Raw genomic sequence first — 6,996 nt, forward strand, 5'->3', positions numbered from 1 at the left:
CATTGGGTGATGCAAACTGGTGTAGGAAGTCAGTTTTGGCTGCATGATGGATTACAATAGATTGGCATAAGGTCTGCAATTCTGTACAGAAATGGTTAAATAAAACTGTTCTCTTCAGTTGGAGAAAGAGTTCAAGCTTCAGTGATTTAATCCTTATTCTTCTGAGACGCCCTGCTAGAGGGAGACACAGAACAATAAGGACTCCTACTCTGAGTCAATTGTAAAACATGCAGCCTTTCATATACTGCTACAAAACTCACTATTAACTGCTTGTCCAGATCCCAGTGATGATCAACTTTCCAAAGCATCTGCCCTATCACTTTGTACTCATATAATATACTGTACATAAGATTTTAGAGACACTAGCACAGCTCTATATTGGTAAAAAGGCGAAAGGGCCAGGGCATCCTTAACCACTTCAGCCCCGGAAGAATTTCCCCCTTCCTGACCAGAGCACTTTTTGCGATTCGGCACTGCGTCACTTTAACTGACAATTGCATGGTTGTGCGATGTTGCACCCAAACAAAATTGACGTCCTTTTTTTCCCACAAATAGAGCTTTCTTTTGGTGTTATTTGATTGCCTCTGCGTTTTTTATTTTTTGCGCTATAAACAAAAAAAGAGCGACAATTTTGAAAAAAAAAAAAAACATCCTTTTTTTTTTTTTTTTTTTTTTTTAAAAAGCTAATTTTTTTCTCAGTTTAGGCTGATATGTATTCTTCTACAAAAAAAAAAAAAAAAAAAAAATCACAATAAGCATATATTGATTGGTTTGTGCAAAATTTATAGTGTCTACAAAATAGGGGATAGCTTTATAGCATTTTTATTATTATTTTTTTTTTTACTAGTAATGGCGGTGATCTGCGATTTTTATCATGACTGCGACATTACGGCGGACACATCAGACAATTTTGACACATTTTTGGGACCACTGGCATTAATACAGCGATCAATGCTATAAAAATGCATTAATTACTGTAAAAATGTTACTGGCAGTGAAGGGGTTAACACTGGGGGGCGATCTAGGGGCTAACTGTGTTCCCTGCGAGGTGATTCTAACTGAAGGTGGAAGGGAATGACTACAGGACATGACGGATCAGGGTTCCTAGCTAATGGGAACACACGATCTGTCACTCCTCTCAGAACAGGGACGTGTGTGTTTACACACACGTCCCTGTTCTGTGTCTCCTGCTCGCGATCGTTCGTGGCCGGCGGTCATTGTGACCGTCGGCCAGAAGCATCGGCACCCCCGCCATGCAGCGGGCGCGCGCCTGCTATTCCGACGCAGCGAGCTGACGTATACCTACGACGGCTCGCGTAGGGGAGCCAACCTGCCGCAGTATAACTGCTGCGGCTGGTCAGGAAGCAGTTAAAGTGTATACATAGGCAAAACTTTTTCTTTGATAGGGTAAGGAAGTGTTATACACCATGTCAATTTTGCTGCCGTCCAGATCTCCCTTAATTTTCTGCCCTGAAGACACAAGTGAGACAAAAGGAGTGGAATGCCCTGATTAGACACTAGCAAGTCACCGTAGCAAGTTCACCAGTTGGAAGATTAACCCTGGTGACAGCATTTTGGATTTTCCTTCACTTAATATCTCGGTGACAGTGGTCCCCAGGGCGAATTAACCCCAGCAGGGACACAGACAGCAATAAAAACTCGACAGTGGTCTAATTCCTCCACATTCTGTCTGAAACATTCTGTCTGAAACAAAAAAAAATATCTGTAGTTTTGGCTAAATTTAAACTTTACACAAGGAAACTCATACTAAATAAAATATGGGCCTTCTATTGCTGACCACCATTTGAAAAATGCAAATTTCTGACAGCTTCTGCCTCTAGTACTCTAATTGCCCTGGAATAAGCATGCAGAAATCAAAATCACAATGAAATCAGAACTTGCGTCTGCATATTTGTGCAGGCCAGTGCCTCAGAAAGTTTTAAAGGCACTGAATAAGCAAGCCTGCCAGGCAACTAACATTTTCAGAAAGTAAGGTTAGTAATGGCAGCATCCATGTTTCCTCAGAACAGGTTTCTTGTTACACAATAGCATCAGATAATAATGGAACAGCAGAGCCTGTCCTGTCACACCAATATGCAAAAAAGCACATCCATGCCTATGTACAGTGCTGTGCTAGGCAAAATGCATTAGCATTGAAGCACACAAGCCCAGGTAACTGGAGAGGTTGATATCTGAGAAATTACCCTTTGTTACACTAGTGTTCAATCTGCCTGAGCACTGGTGACAAATCTCAAAATGATAATCATTGCAGGCAGTGATGAGACAAGGTCTTCTGAAATCCAAGAGAAAGGCACTATAGTTTGCCCCCTAACTCATCTGAGACGAATTTTGCTTTCACTCTGCATTTTTAGTGAATTGACCAGGCCATTGCAGGGTGTAGAGATGACAGTCGCAGTTCTCCAAAACAACCTTTTTGCCCAATGAAAACTGAACTGTAGGTGGTGGAAGGGGAGATTAGGGATAAGCTTTAGGTTTGGAGCGAAGTAGAATTCAGTCCGTACTTTGGCTTTTTGGCATTCAAGCAAACTAAATGGGATGTTGCCATCTCTGGCTGCAGCGAGAAGTGATACATTTAGCAGTATTACTGCTGCTGCTGCTGAGTGCCACAGCTTCACACCCACTGGTGGTTAGAAGACCAGTGGCCATCACTTTCCTAGTAACCAGTGATGAATCTTCATCTGGCCCATTAAGCTGTTTACTGGTGATTCTTGGCTAACAGCTGAATGTAACACAATGAGATGGGGATGGTGACTGACATCACTGACCAAATACTGTATACCAAATATGGCCAAATAATTAGATGGGAACTAATTGCTAGGATCTAGGAGACACCCACTGGTGCACATCGGGACTACACCTGTCAGATCCAAGAACCACAGTGCTACCAGCAGGTGATCCAGTTTCTGACACAAGGGCTAGAGGATCCTAGGTTCTGGCTACAAACAGAAAAAGTTTGACATTTTAGATTGAAGATGTCTGGATGAAGGGCCCATTCCTCTTGATCCAGGCGGTGGGGGCTGGGGTAGTCTGCTTTCCAGTTTTCAACTCCTGGAATGGGGACTGCAGAGATCAATGGACCGTGAGTTGCTGTCCATAAGAATATCTAGTTTGGTTCTTTAAAAGCTTAAGTCTAACTCCTGGTGCCCCCTTGATGGTTGCTGTAGGCCACAGCCATGGCATTGTCTGACTGCACCCTGATTGGATGTCCTCACAGAAGGGGGATCCAATGTTGTAGAGCCAACTAAACTGCTATGAGCTCCAGGATTTTGATGGAGATCTTGGCTCCCACCAATGACCATGTTCCCTGGACAATGCGGGACTGGATCACTCCTCTCCAGCCTGAAAGGCTGCCATCTCTTGTTATCAATTTCCAGTGATAGGGAAGGAATGATCTCCCTATTGTTAGAACTGGGCTTGGCAGCATAGGAGTATGGATAGGTCAAGAGAAGGAGCATACCTGTTCCAGGTTGACAGAATATTGTGTTGGAGAGTTCTTGACGGAAATTGGGCTCGAAAGAGGCTTCCACAAGACCTAGAATGCTCATTAAGGCACGGTAAGATGGAGGAGACTCAAGACAAGGCGTTTCAGGCGGCAGCAGTGAGTTTTTCACGTTAGCGTGCACGTTGCGTGAAGTTCCTGCTTTAATATAGTGGGAACCTGGGGGAGAAAAATCTTCTATTGCCTAAATGTCCTCTTTATCCCCTTTTGTGCCTGCCTCATATAGGGCAAGTAAAGAAATAGTAATAGGAGAAGAGGCATGGCGTTTTTGAGCCCTGTGCAAAAATGGCTGTATTAATAATAACATAGATGCAGAAAATTCTGCTTTTGTAAAAAAGGCTGCTTGCCTGAAATAGAACTAGAATTGGATGCAGAGATAAGTAATAGAATTGGCTCCTGCTCCAGTAAAAGAGGTGCATCGGGTGTTGTGCGGGCTTTCGGGAGAGTGATGTTCACCTGCAGTTTTGCAATGGCTCCCTTTTGCTTGGTCTCTGCCATAGCAACATGTGAGGGTATTCTCCTGTAGGATACGCATGGAGTAGGGTGTGGAATATAGGAAAAGGATGTTCAGAATGCAGCAACCCGGGTATAGACCACACTGTAGCGAATCTTGGTGGTGAAAAGGTGGGAGGAAGCATCTAAGTAACCAATAAGGTGTAAAAGGACACCAGGGATGGGTCCTGGATAGTGGGTATATTTCCGTACTATTTGGGTTGTGGTTCCTTTAAGGGGGATGGTTTGAAGTCACTGTTGAGCACTTAGGGGTTCTCATCCATGTGAAGGTGAGGGGTTCCAGAATAGTCTGACTGGAGAGAAGAGGATTCATTTAGAGACCATGAATTTGGAGGTTTGGAGAGATATTTGTCAGGGTGCTAGGTGTTATCCTGGATTCTGAACTCTCCTTTTGGCCCCACATCCAATCACTTTCCAAATCTGGCTGCGTCAACATCTCTAAACTACGTCCCTTTCTAACCAATGGAACCACAAAGCTCCTGATTTACCCCCTGGTTATCTCTCGTCTTGACTACTGCAACTCCCTCCTCATTGGCTTACCTTTAAATAGACTATTCCCCCCTTCAGTCCAACATGAATGCTGCTGCCAAACTCATCCACCTTACAAACCGCTCAGTGTCTGCTACCCCTCTCTGCCAATCCCTCCACTGGCTGCCGCACGCCCAACGAATTAAACTCAAAATACTAAAAATAAGTTACAACGCCATCCACAACTCTGCCCCCAGCTACATCACTAGCCTAGTCTCAAAATACCAACCTAATCGCCCTCTCCGTTCCTCCCAAGACCTCCTGCTTTCTAGCTCCCTCATCACCTCCTCCCATATCTGCCTCCAGGACTTCTCCCGAGCCTCGCCCATCCTCTGGAATTTCCTACCCCAATCTGTCAGACTGTCTCCAAATTTATCCACTTTTAGGCGATCCCTGAAAACTTTCCTCTTCAGAGAAGCCTATCCTGCCTCCATCTAACAACTGCACTATTTTCTTCATTAGCTCATCCTCCACAGCTATTACCCTTTTGTATAACTTGACCCTCCCTCCTAGATTGTAAGCTCTAACGAGCAGGGCCCTCGGATTCCTCCTGTATTGAATTGTATTGTACTTGTACTGTCTGCCTTAATGTGGTAAAGTGCTGCATAAACTGTCGGCGCTATATAAATCCTGTATAATAATAATAATAATAATAATAATAATATTCGGGTGGTAAAGAACCTCCAAACCCTGACTACAGGGACTTTGGTCCTGAAGGGGTTGACCTGTCTGTATGCGAGTCTAGAAGGGTACAGGAAACACACAGTACCTGTCTATGAGGGAGTGTGAAGCAGTACACACTTTGGAGCAGGAGTGGTGGACTGCTTGTGACTGAGATGGATAAGCTGTTAAGGACTTGGCCTTTGGGACCCCTGGAGCATTTGGGACTTTAAAGGGTTTGTTAAGCCATTTAACTCAAACACTGCCAGACCCTCTATTAGAGCCTGGCATAGCTGACTGCATTAGTCTTTTAGAAAAACAAGCGTTGTAAATACCTTTTATAGAGCTGTCTTCAGGCCTGTCACATTACTCGCGGCAGCTATACAGCTCCGATGGAAGGCTTCTGCAGGAGGGGCCGTAATCTCCCTCAGACGTCAGTCGGGGAGATCACATGGCCGCTCAGCCCCTCCTGCAGTAGCCCTGGAAACCGGCCGAGAGTCACGTGACCGGCTAAAGACAGCGCTAAATCAGTATTTACAACGCTTGTTTTTATAAAATCCTAATGCAGTGTGCTATGCCAGGATAGCATAAAGGGGCTGGCAGTGAGCATGTAACATTTTTAGTTTGATAATAGCGGCGGGGGGCGGAGATGGAGACACACAGACACGAGCTGACAGGCAGGAAGGAGGGAGTGAGGGGGAGAGCAGAGAGACAAGCTGCGTATGACGGCCAGACACACTCTGACCATGGTGTTAAGGGCTCTGTAGTCCTGATTTTCGTGGCCAGTATAGAGAAGGGATACAGAAAGTGGCAAGTTCAGGGAGGTTTTTTACTATTTAGAGGGGGGGCAGATTACACAGTACAAGCACTGTGCTGTGTAATCTGCTTTGAGGCACCAGGAAATCTATTATTTTGGGTTCACAAACACTTTAACCATACATGGGACCCATTTTAATATCGGCGGTGAGCCATAGCTTGACGTGAATGACAAGTGTATGGACTATTTATGTGTGTAATCCCCTGCACTACTACTGTGTACATGCGATGCCAAACCAATAATAAATAAAATGTGTGAGGTCTTGCTGCTTTAAACCTGGATGTGTTCCCACATATACTAAAATAAAGAATAAAATAAAAACAACAAGTTAAGTGCTAACCCTCCTATATATGTTAAAGAATACTACTAATGAAACACATGAACTAAAACAAACAATAGTAGTGATGATCCCTTACACAAAATTGTAAGTGCAATCTATAATTGTTCGCAGCAGCTTTGCCCCGGGAGATAACATCCAAAGCTTCCTATTGTGGCGTGATGACATCAATAACTTCGCCCCGATACATTTCATTACTCGTCATGTGACTTCCTCAAGGATTGACGAAACGCATCAGTGATGTCTTCACGCCGCAATGGGATGCTTTGGATGTTATCTTCCGGGCCTGAGCCGCTGTGAACCCACAGATGATCTTTTAAGGGGCACACACCTCGAATGTGTTAAGCGTTTTACCCAGGTGCACTGGGGGAAGCGCACATATACTGTATATGTGAGTGAGATTTTAATATTTTAATAAAAATTGAGTGTAAACAGTTCAGCACTATGTCTTTTATACTCTTTGAGCATTACCAGTCTGAGGGTTTCTGCTCACCAGAAGTAAGACGCCATCAGCCATTGGATATTATCCCCTAAAGAGAAGGCTTATATAGACCTGGGATTGGACTATAAGCGAGGTGAGCGCAAACACAGACCGGTGGAGGATTTGAGCACACAGCATCC

Source organism: Aquarana catesbeiana, linkage group LG09 (assembly GCF_042186555.1).
Source record: "Aquarana catesbeiana isolate 2022-GZ linkage group LG09, ASM4218655v1, whole genome shotgun sequence".
Classification (NCBI taxonomy): domain Eukaryota; kingdom Metazoa; phylum Chordata; class Amphibia; order Anura; family Ranidae; genus Aquarana; species Aquarana catesbeiana.